Below are 12,992 nucleotides of genomic sequence, written 5' to 3'. Positions count from 1 at the left end.
GGTCACTCTGCAGCTCCCCATGCCACTTTCATGCTCAGGTTTCATTTGAAGGGACCTCAGCTCTGGAGAGCACGGTATGCAGCTCCATCTCCTTCCATCACGGAGCCAGGACACAGAGGGAGACTCTCCAAGAGCGAGACCGTGAGGCATGTCACAAAGAAGCCATAGTATAGACACAGCCTGCGTGAGCTGCACAACTGATGTCAATAAGAGAAAGATCAGACTCTAGTGCCTAAAATTACTTGCTTTAAGTTAATGTTAAACATATTGCCAAAGCATCTTACACAATTTCAATTATGCACTGAAAGAATCTGCATTGTGGAGTTCAAATTTAATTATATTGTCATTTACTCCGAGGAATGTTTGTGGTTTAATCACTATGTACATTTATTATCTTTTGGTTTACATTTTTTCCCAGATTAATAGATCATAAGATACCATCGCATCAAGATTTCACATTAAGGCAAGATACTATTTTAACATTATGTGGTAACTCTTTAAAAACCAAACAATTGTCAACCTCGTCCCACTGAAATAACTCTCTGTTCCAAATTCACATCCCTGGAAGCGCTGGAATGTCCTCATGGCGCGGTGACCTGCCAAATCGCTGAGCAAGGGCTGGGGTCAGCTCCCCTGCTGCTGTAATGCTAATGACTCCGTGGAGCCGTGCCAACAGGGATTTTAGCCCTCCGTACAACCCCCACCAGGATGTTCATTGTTCAATTATATGTAACATGCACATGCTGTGGACATGTAATGTCCTTTGAATAATACACCCCGGCAAAGCAACTTCAGGAGGCTGGTTAACACAGAGAAATAAAGAACGTGAACTGTATGTTAACCCCATGAACACGGTCCCAAGTGGCTGCAGAACCTTTCGGTGTAACCCATAATTTCCATCACAAACCAGCCACGTAATTACAGACTAACCACAGAACCAATGCTCATCTCACAGCAGTGCAGTTGTGCTTTGGGTCCTGATCGTGCTGTCAGATACCAGATGCCTTCCCAGACTACCCAAAGGAGGACCCTGACCTATAAATGCCGGCCCAGATACAGAAGGCACTTGTGCACACTGGTATTCGTAGGTAGGTGCATAGACAAGGGGTGGCCAGCAGGAATTGGATCATCAGCTAGGAGATTCCTGCATTATGAGAGCAAGATTTGGCTTATACAAATTTATCAACATCAGTATCGATAACAACATTACAGTAAATGTAGAAAAAGGACTGAACTGAAGGTATCATGTAAAAAGTGCGTAGTCACAACACTTCACAACTTCCAGAGGGTGAGTAAATATTATAAAAGAGAGGAAGAGGGTGAAGTCATTTCTTCCACTCTTTCCTCCCTAGCTTTCTTTGGGAAAGACATTTGTCCACATTTCATTTCAGATTACCATTTAGGTAGGACAAGTTCTCAAGATGCATTCAGACTATGCAAACTCCAGATTTCTCTTCAAGCAAATGTATGTCATTCAATACAGTCTCAAGCAGAGAAGAAAAATGCTGTGCAGTCAGGGAAGATACATTATCATAAAATAATACACATACACTGGGATATACTATATAATACAATAAAGATAAATATGCATAAATATTCCTTAACATACAGGAACTCAAAAGCACACATGTCGGTCTGTTCTTACTCCTTCTCATACAAACAAAAACATGCATGAAGTTTTCTTGAGCTTTAATATACAATGTGCATTTGTGAGGACTGCAGAATCTGGTCTTATTAGAAGCAGTAATAATGTCAGAATTTGTCCACATTCCTCAGGTAAGTTACATACTAGAACAATGTACAGAGGGCTGTCATCTGTACTAATACCTTACTAAAATACACATGGCTTGATCAAATCTATGTACTTAATGCACATTTCCTTTTTTTAATTAAATGACAGATGTGCCCCGTATAAACCATGAATGTACATGGAGACTGTTAAACTACTCATTATAAATGCAGACATTTCTGCAGTCAGTGAATCACTTGCAAATATATTCTGATTTCATTCTAACGCATTCTGCGTACTCAAGGATCCACCAAATATTTTCTGTGACAAACTTTCAGCTGATGGGTGCTACTCAACATTCACTGAGCACAGCTAGTAACCCACTGTGTAGTCCTTGCCTTGATTGGATGAGAAGGAAGACTTTGTCAACAAGAAAATAAGGAAGAATGATTAATTCACTTCCTATCCGCATTTTAAGGTATTCAGAATAATTCTTACTAAAATTCATGAGACTTTGGGGATTTATTCATACCAGGAAATTCATTTCAACTGATTTGTATAGAGACTGACTTTGTGAATCATAGAACAGTGACCAGCTCAATTCTTTCACAAAGTTTTTAATTCACCATTTGTTCCTGGATTTTTTTGCTTGTTTGTTTTCTCGTCATTTGACCAGATCTAAAATATATATTCATATGTATTTTTATATATATAAATCCAGGAAATACAATGGTGGCCACCATGGCCAGGAAAAACCATGGTGGGGGGCAGGAAACACCATGGTGGCCACCTCCTTGGAAATTTGGTAAGGGAGGGGATGCTTTTGTGACCAAGGCTGCAGTCTTTTCAGATACTCTGCCCCTCTGAGCTTTCCTAAATGGAAAGCTGAACTCAGAGGAGAGTGAAGCAGTCATCTAAAATGTAGGCACCAGTTAGGCTGGTCAGCTAGATGGTCCTTTGCATCCAGTGCAGAGATGGCCCTTCCACGGTGCGCATCACCCCAGTAGTCCCAGAAGGGGACAAATCACCATCTGGAGATATTTATCTCCATCTATGGGGAGATGGGACTGTGGGGACAACTTAGGCAAACAGCTTAGTGAGAAACTTGAGTTTTATGTAGTTCAACTTAAGTCAGATCAGTCTCACCCTTTTGTCTGAACTTGGGAAAATAATCAAGTAAAATAAGGAAGTCATAAGAGATTCAGTCTTTTTTTTATTACACTCTACCAAGCTTCGTATAAATGCTGGCTAAAGCATCTCTGTACCTAGAATAATAACATGAACTGACATTGCTGGCTAGAATTTTTTCCTCCTTTCATTCTGAGGAGGTTGAACACAGAAAACAAGTCACTGGGAGGGAGGGAAGCATGAAAAATGTGTCTCTGTCTGCAGCTGGAACCTTTCGCTTATTAATTCTCAAAGGACTTAAGGCAGAATCTTGTGGAAGTTTAAAACCTGACAAAGCCGAAGAAAAAAAAAGACAGGTCCTAAAACTTTTAAGGTAATAAATCACAGATTTCAGATTGCCCATTTCTTAGAATGCCAGTTAAGATAAAAGAGCCTGAGAAGGAATAAAATACCTTATCTTCTTTAATTATTCTTCTTCCAAGTCATGATTCCTGTGTTTCTTTTTATTTTACCTACAGAAGATCCATTTCTCTCTGTGTAACTTACAGTTAATTTGCAGGGGGTCAAACCTTTCTGTGGCTTTTTGCAAAGAATGTAGAAAAATCTCTGCTATGGACTGTCATGAAATAATATCCTAATGTAACATACTGAAAAATTATCCCGACTTTATCTCCTATTAGACAGGAGAAAGATGCATCAGATCACACATCTATTACTCAAATCAGTCAGACACAGTATCATTCTATTACATATGCCTCTGAAATTGTACAAAAGGACCATTGAATTTGCAAAGTACAGAATACAGATACTAGAAAGACCCAAAATTAAGGTTGTATTAAGTGCAATGTCACTGGGGCTCGATTACAGATTGGTAGCAAAGAGCAATTTAACGTTCCCATGCTGTGCGCAGAGCTACCTATATGCGGCCAACAGAAATGCCAAGTATAGTAATGTTTCCTCTGCAGCTTCTGCAATTAAGTCAAGACTGAACGTTTGTCCACTTGAGATCTAAACTTTGGAGTTTACTCCAGACCGTAGATACCTGCCTGTGCACAGCAGGGGAGGAAGATTCATCACCACGACTTATGATGTGAAAACAATTGAATAGGTGAAGTGCTTGACCAGAAGGAAATATGAGCTTAATTAACTCTGAAACAGCATTTGAACTGAATACTGACCAGGAGACTCTGCTGACCACTGAGAGGATCAGCTGAGGGTGGAGGGGCAAAGTCATACCCTTATCTTTGGAAAGCACTGCTGAGCGCAGAAGTACCATGTCACCAAAGAGAGAAGTGACAAGCACTGTAGGGCCCAAGTGCTTTGGACAGGCCTGGCAGACTGGCCTCTCCAGGGAGTTAAGTGACTTTTAGGGACCTCTCCACTCACCTATCTGGATCATGGTGTGAGAAACCAGACAGTGCACTCATGGCCAGACAGCTGGTCTGTCCAAGCTGCTGTCCTGCCTCCAGCAGTGGGGCAGTAGCCATCAGCTGGTGCCTGAGGAGGATGTGGAGAAGAGGGCAAGCCACACAGCCATGCTTCCCTGGTACCTGCCCCACCTTGTAGCATAATTACTGATGTCTTTGTGTCTGATGGCTCTTGATGGCTTTTCCTTCTGTGGTCTCTCCCTCTAACATCATGAACAAAGCCAATCTTCTGCAGTGACAGGGATATTTGTGTCCCTACAGGTACCTGCAGGTCCAGAGCAAGGGGCCAGCTAGCAGCAGTGGGGGACAGGCTTTCTGAACAACTCCCCAGCAGCCAGGTGCCTAGGCTCCACTCCAGCCTGCCAGAGGTGCCGAAAATAACCAGACTCATTATGGCCTCAGGAGTTTAATGTTCCTTTTATTGCTCAAGCAATAGCATAAAACATCCGAACAACAGTTCCAGCAGGTAATCTAACACATTGTTTTGTTTGCATCTTTTTAAAATAAAATTACTAAGGTATAAAAGGCATTCTGTGAATTATGCTGGCTTTCATGTGTATTGGAATAGGACGTTTGAAGCTATTCAGTATAAGACTCTGCTGGGGCAGATACTGTGTTCACATAGTAAATATAGTGTTATCTTATGATCTGAGAGAAGACATTTCCAGAGCAGGTAATCCTTAGCTTTCTTTTTTTAATTCAGCTTCTAACTCTGTGCTATGGTGTGGACATTACAGACACAGCAGGGATGTTCTTTCAGCCTGCTTTAGACATTCCCAGGATGGCTCAGAAGAGCCCCTCCTCAGCAGCCACCTTCACAGGTCGCCGGTGCCTGACTTGGTCCCCTTCATCACCCCTCCGGGAGCTCAAAGCAGACAGTGCGGCTACCCCGGGGAAAGCTGGAAAAAAACTTCAGCACTTACAAGCAGGGCCGGGTTTTTAAATCCACCCGGCATCTACCAACTCCCATGAAAGATGAGGGCATTTAAAGTTTCATCACTTAATTTAGCTGGTTACGTGGGAACCGGTGGGCGCTGAACTCTTTGGAAACGCCTGCCCTGTGAAACTAGCCTCCAAGCGTTTTACATCACAGCTGACGGTGTCAGTGTCAACTTCTACATGTTGACTAAGGAAGGTCCTGACATAATACACTATAATGACTCCCTGTGCAGCTCTTTAAGGCTTTTGTGTAAAGACACACTTAGACGTCTTAATAGCTCAGAGTTGTTACTTTTACTGCTCATAGCTGTCTTACACATATGGGTTTATATATCGATTCACGTCAGTGTAACTTCTAGGTGAACATATTCACTTAAGCCTTGGAACTTTTCTTGGAAAATGCACCAGAGCTTTCCCCCCTCCATGTAAAATAAATTACATCCATTCGATGGGGCACTGTCTCGGGTATCCAAAAAGGCCATTGCTACAAGACTTAACCAATTATCCACCAAAAAATCATTTGTAAAGATATGCCTGTCTGTGTACCCACTAAGCTAAACCTTTTTTAGTCTAGTAAATTAAAAACAAGTCTGCATTTAATCTCAGGTTTTTAAATTAATAATTCTTTGTTTTCAACTTTGGAGAGGTTTCTTCATCTAACTGTTGAATTCCTGAAAAATGGAGTTTATGTCTGGAGCTGTACTGTAACAAGAGAAGCAAGCCTTTAGATGGCATGTATACTTTAGACTACACATGCATTTTACAAACAGGTTCCATGTGGCTATGTTTAACAATATGAAGTATATCAGAGTGAATGATCATTTAAAAGTAATCATGTAAAGGACAGGGGAGATCCCTGGATTAACCACTACAGCTTTTGGGTGGTCCAGGATACGCTTGTAAAATTTTATGCTGAGCAAATTTAATATTATGTAGAAAAATCATCTTTGTGGCATATTTCACCTCTGCATTCCTATGTCTGCCTAGCAGAACCAACACGGGTTCAGGCACTAACAGGGGCTCAGCCCCTGGGAGTGGAAATGCTGTGTAGACATTTCACAGCTGTAGGACCAACTGTGCAGATAGATACTTATTTGTTGGTACATGATGGACTTTTCCATTGGTACTTGCCAGACTGACAAACCAGACCAGCTCCTCTTCTTTCTAATGTATTCCTGATGCTGCCGAGACTCTGAGAAGGCCTGTATATTAATGAGTTTGCCTTTATTTTTGGCAAAGCAGACTCTCTGAACTCAACCCGGGATGAATGCTTTTTTTCCCCTTAGCCTCTAGCAATATGTAAATAGGTGAAATAATTTCTTACATTTAAAAAATAATTAAAAAGTTAGAATACTATCTAGTTAAATCCACTTTTTCAGATCTGGCATTTATTGCTTTCTCTGTTTATAAAAACTAGGTCACAGTGTGTGTTCGTTTTAAAGAAAAAAATTAACCACACCTTTCAAGCACAAATTAATGCTTCCCGGTTATATCTTTCTGTTGTGTTCAAAAGAAGTTATTTAAAATAACAAATTCAGCATAGAAGTAATGAAAAAATTTCTATTAAAAGAGAAAGGCTATCATAATTTACTGACTAAAGCTGGTAAGTTAACAGTTCCAATAAGGTTAAAACCATAGTGATAAGCTTAGTAGCATCACTCAAAGGATAGATTTATTGGTTATGATTGTAATTATTACATCTTTCTCAAACAGTACTATGTTTTTGTGACAAACATGGAGCTATTATAGCAATAATAACTCAAAAACTGTGTGGTAAACGAAGAATAAATGAGGGGAAGAAAAATAATGCTTTTCTATACAAGGATATGTTAATTGCTTTTTCTATAGATGTCTGTCTGAAACCTTTTCAAGCGAGAGTATAATCCAAAAGCGAAACTCATCTACCATTGATATTAAATCTTCCAGGATCTTCTTCAGCTGCAATGGCAAGAGAGGAAAAGAGCAGAAGAAGCTGAGGTCTTTGATTGTCTCCAGCGAGCTGGCAGGGATGCTTCCCAGATGTCAGGAGCTGCACGTAAAGTTCAGCACCTGCCTCAAGCCAGCGCAACAGCACTGGAGCAGAAGAAAAAACAATATTTCCTCCAGATTAATATTTTTCCAGTAATGAGTCAGATCGGAGAAAAACCCTTGGTAGACGGCAATGAAGAGAAGAACTTTGTTTCCCTTACAAAGCCCGATACAGTTTTGATTTCCCCCAGGGCCCAAGGAAGGGAAGCGGCTCTGATAGCTACCAGCAGAAACACAATGCAAAGTGCTCTTCTTGCCTTCAGGAAAATACGAGCTTATTCCCTATTCAGCTGAGCCCTCTCCGCTGAGGGCAAACAATTGCAAACAATGTGGTGAGCGGCAGAGTCAGAACAAAGTGTAGGCACACCTCTCTGTTTACTGTGGTCTGTGGCTAGACACGCACCAGCTCTTAGTTAACATTTGAAGTAAGGAGTGACAGAAACAAGTGATCAGCGCCAGCATGCCTGCTGGTGGCCCTGCCAGAGTTAGCCCTCATCCACGTGCGGGTCTGAAGCAAAACAGTCCTGCGATGGCCAAGGCTGCAGGGAGGATGGAGGGAAAATCGGCCAAAGAGACCAAGGGAGAAATTTGTACTGCTGCTGCCCACATTATCTTGACTCCATGGATAAACAGCTTGCCCTTACAATTACTCTGCAATGTATTAAAGACTTTCTCTCTCTCTCTAGCTTCCATCTCATTTTTCTGATCACAAAAAAAAAAACAGTGTCAACTCAAAAAACCCAGTGTCAACTCATTCTTAGTGTTAAAATGCTCTGGCTAAGGAAGGTAATGAAAGAGGATAGATGCTGAAAAAACCTCTTGCTAATGTTAGCACAGAGGTAAACAGTCAGGTTTTTACACTGATAGTTCATTTTGAGAAAGCTTTCTAGCATTATCATTTTTCAGCTCTCATTCAACATGTAGCAGGACTAACGACTCATCCTCTAATCCACTGGCTGCAGAGGATACCTCTGCGTGTACATCCACAGACAACCATGGATTAATATAAGTGAAAGCAAAGCTGGTGTTCTGGGCCCGTATTGTTTAGAACTGGCAGCAGAAATAAAGCAATAAAACTGTTAATAAACATTTTGAAATACCCACTCAGTCATAGCTAAACCAGACCTAAACCCAATCTTTTTTGGAAAGAGGGAAGAAACAGACACTTCATTTCTGTGCCTCAGCTACTCATGAGCACAGTCCTTGTTTGTAAACCTGGCAGGCTCAGACACATGGACCTTAAAGTTACAACAGCATTATGTGCAGAAAGCTGTTTCCATTCATCCTTAGGAATATCTAATTGTGTATTTTTTTTTTTTTTGGCTTGGTCCACAGCAGATATACAGAGTGCTAACACAAAAATGCAAAATGCCTGGGACACTGATGGAGAGGTGAGAACTCAGAAGTCTTTTTCCCTCTGCCTGGAAGACTTTTTTTGGGAAGGTAAATTCTCTGGGAACTGCCAGAATTTAGGATCTAATACAGCTGTAACTGCAGATTAAAGCATTTTCATCAAGTACAGGGTGAACTGGGTCAGCCTTCACTTAAGATGAGCTACATATATTTACTCGCGGCTTTGCCTCTCCTGAGCAATGGAGTCATCCCTAATAATCACTCCTCAGAGGACCGAAGCCCCGCCGATCAAGGGACTGTACACACAATAAAAAGACTGTCTAAAGGATTTGAATCTCTCTAATGTACAGACAATCAGAGAATCAGCTGAATGCCAGCTGTATTTACCTAGCTGTTTTTTCTATCCCAAATGTATACGATATGTGTAATTTCTTTAAAAATCAATTGAGTATTAGTTGAAAATTGACTTAATAAATAAAATCGATAAAATATATTTAAAATACATTCATTCATTGATTTCTTAAACTAGTTATTTAAAATAATAGCATGTGATTAAAAGTTGTTTTGGCTAAACCAAAATATCAGTTGTCCTAACCATTAAAATGTCCTGGCTGTGCTCCTAGGTGATGACAGTACTATATTTAGTCACTGAGTACCACCAGCTGTCTTGCTAACAGAAGTCTGGCATTTTCCTTAATTGAGAGATGCAGTATGTGTGAAATGATACCACTCACACTCACTCATGATAATACTAGCATGACCTAGTTGAAAGCTTTTGATTTTTTTTGCTTCTTTGTTCAGAAGAATAACAGTTGGTTCAGTACAATGTTAAAAACTGAAACCTATCCAAGGGGTTTATAAGGAATTCTCTGCAGATTACAATCTAGAAACCTCTTTATTCTGAGTCCCCCGGCAGGGAAGGGCAGGTGAGGGGGAAGAAATGGAAAATGTAGCCTTCAACATCTGACAGTTACCTTCCCAGTCATCCATATCTTGCAAGTTTGGGTGATGTTTTCTTAATTTTTTTTTGCCTAACTGAACACTAGGCCAAAGATAGCTCAGGGTGTTACGTTCTGGTGGACATTGCTGCTTTCTGTCAGCCTTCTATTTTAAAAGCAGTGGTATAACTAGAGGTTCGTGATGACTTTTGTTGCTGAATAGTTAGTTTGCCCCAAAACTGTAGTCTTGGATGCAAAAAAATTATTTGTGAATTCTGGTTTGAATTCCTAGAGTATAAATCTCAGAGAGAAGCCAATGTTCCCTTTCCCCACTGTCACTCCAAGGCTGCACTGCCCAGTAGGTAAGGCAAACATCAGATCAGAAACATAACTAAGTGCACTGTTTTCCACCTGAGCTCCTTGGTGCTGGCATCTGGGTGACAGGTAATGTAGCTCATTTATTCTATCATCTTGTTGACATGCTTCCACTCCTATTCATAAATAAACATTCACTGAAAAATCTGACCTTACCCTTGTCAAATGACCTCATCACCATCTTAGAGAGATGTATATTGTTTTTATCCAATAAATATTTATGTTTTCATTGCTAAGTGGTACAGCCATAACAGAAGAGCCATGAGACTCCTGCCTCAGCACACACTGCAACTTCACACTTGCTATATGTTCTGAGGGGGGCAGCCTGGGGTTAAAATTCCTGCTGTGGACCAAACAAAGAGGCAATCAGACCCAAGGTTTCCCACATATGATGTGAATGTCCAGCACTGGGATCTAGGGCACAGGAAGGAGGAACAGCTTTAATACCAGCTTCTCACGATTACCTCATTCCTCTTGTGAATCGGGGTTTTATTTATGATGTCCCGAAGTGAAACCAAATGATTCAATGTGAATTAAATGTTGCAAGCAGTCCAGAACTGCTTTTTTTTGATTCATTGAAAATGTTGAAAAGCCTTGGCTGGGGGAGCAGTCAACCACAACGCAGTCAAAACCAAAAATGGAATAATGGTGGTTGAGCAGGAAAATCCTTGTTTACTGTGCCTGCTTCTGAAGGGCCAGCTGGAGCTGACTTGTGCAGCCAACCATCCTTACTGAGAGCACGACGGCTCCTGAATGGACAAAATAACTATTTAATAGTATTTATAGACACTGTGGGCAGGTGAGGAGAATGAACCTGAGCCTGCAATTCAGAGATGTGAATTTGATTCCCAGCTGGGCCACAGCGTTTCTGTGCAACCTCAAGTGAGTTGTTTACTCCCTGAATGTGCAGATGCAAATTCTTGTAGCTCTGTGAGAGGTTTCTCTACTTCTGCAGACCAGCTATACCAGCTGGAGACCTGGGCCCTGACACTTCATGCCCCTTAGTATAACAGGGTGCGTAATGCTTCCCTAGAACTTGAGGACCTTGGACTAGTGATAAAGTCACTAATGTCTCATGGGTGGCTATTGTGATGGGCTCATAAAGACCTAAAAAACCAGAATGAGTAAAACAAATTACACGGAAACACCTTAAGCAGCAATTTATTGTATACTACATAGCAATTTGTTGTATACTACATCACACTGCCATCATGGGCTTTTAGAATCTTTAAACACAGGATGTTTTCCTGTTCCCACACACTTGATATTTCCTCCAAATCAGGAACTCCTGGGCTGTACGGCAGATCAGCAGTTCATGTATTCATTGTTCTGCAAAGTCACATTTTTCACGAGTGAAGGAGTGAAAGCTGTGACTTTTTGCTTCGAAGCTGATTAAAAAGACAGCTGAGCCCGTACTTCTTCGCAAAATAATGTAGCTGATCAGAATTTGTCACCATGTATTAACTGTGAAAGAAACGTACTTGAAAAATTGAGATTTTAATTAAAAATTAGTGTTCTTACCTGACATCACCGGAGGGTCAGTGAGCAGCACAAGAATGCAAATGAATTCTGGCCTGCTTCAGCAGTGGTTAAAAAGCCAGAGGAGATTATAACGTCTCACAGAAACCCCAAAGAGCTGAATAGGAAACATACCGTGTTTCCCAGCCTGCCAGTAAGAAAAGATCATCAAATCTGTTTTTCTACTTTTCTGTTCCACACTTGTATCTGCCATGGGGGAAAATCTGGAAGGGATGAGCAGGCTCTCAGTCACTGTTTAAGTACCTTGCTTTTCATAAAAACATGAAGCAGAAGTGTTTTGTTTTCCATTGCATTTCACAGCTTCTGCACGTTAAATGCCTTCGGATTCCTGCAGAAAGCTAAATCTGGTGCACAGGGTGCAGCAGGTAAACAAGGTATATTTTAATGAACTGCCAAGTAGTAACATGAGGAAACTTTTTAATACAGGTTTACTTTCATTACTCATTCTAAACTCCATGACTGCTCTTATAGCTTCTAAGCCCTGAAAAAAACCAGTGTTTGTCCCTGTGATTCCCGACGTAACATGGCTAAGAGGCAGGGAGGCACAAACCTGACCCTAATTTACTGCAGCTGAGTCACATGCCTTTACAAAAAGACTGGGTTAATTATTTTTTAATCATTTTTTATTTTTTTAAGGGAAAGGAGAAAATGTTGAAGAATTACATTTAATTAGAGAAGAGGTTTGTTTTCATGAATATGCCCAGCAGGGTGGCATTTAGTAACAGCGTCATCTCTTCTGGCAGTAGCTTGTCAGATTAGGGGTACCCAGTTCTACCTGCTGTTCAAACATGATATGAGAAATCGGTCCTGGCCAGAATATTTTAGGATCTCAAAATAAAATGTGACAAGTTGGTGCAAGAAAACAAAGAGGGCATGAAAGGGAGAAGCAGGGAAAAGGAAGGTCATATGCAGGAAGGCTGGCTCAGTGCAACTTGTGCACATGCTCTTTTAAGAAGAGAAGCAAGAGATCCTAACAATATCAGTTGGCACCTTCCATTAGCTAGCAGTTTGGCATGGACATTGTGGTAGTAAAGGGTCTTGAAAACTGACCTGAAGGAAAAGACAGAATCCCACAATCATGGAATGGTTGGGGTTGGAAGGGACCTCTGGAGATCATCTGGTCCAAATCCCTGCTCAGGCAGGGCCACCCAGATCCAGTTGCCCAGGATCATGTCCAGATGGCTTTTGAATATCTCCAAGGATAAAGACTCCACAACCTCCCTGTGAAACATGTGCCAGTGCTCAGACACCCTCACAGTGGAAAAGTGTTTTCTGATGTTCAGAGGGAACCTTCTGTATTTCAGTTTGTGCCCATTGCCTCTGGTCCTGTCACTGGGCAACCAGGAATAAGTAAGATGTTCTCTAGGAAATTTTTTTCACTCATAGATTTCAAGACTTCTGATTTCTCTGTTCACAAAGCATGAGATGGATGACTTCATAAAATTCTTATCAGGTTACTCACAAAGCCCAGCATTTAAGAAACAACAGGTCAGCTCCAGGCACTGTTACTTGAAGACCTTTTTTGAAAAACAAACA

Source organism: Nyctibius grandis, chromosome 5 (assembly GCF_013368605.1).
Source record: "Nyctibius grandis isolate bNycGra1 chromosome 5, bNycGra1.pri, whole genome shotgun sequence".
Taxonomy (NCBI): Eukaryota; Metazoa; Chordata; class Aves; order Nyctibiiformes; family Nyctibiidae; genus Nyctibius; species Nyctibius grandis.
Note: the sequence above shows the minus strand (reverse complement) of the source record.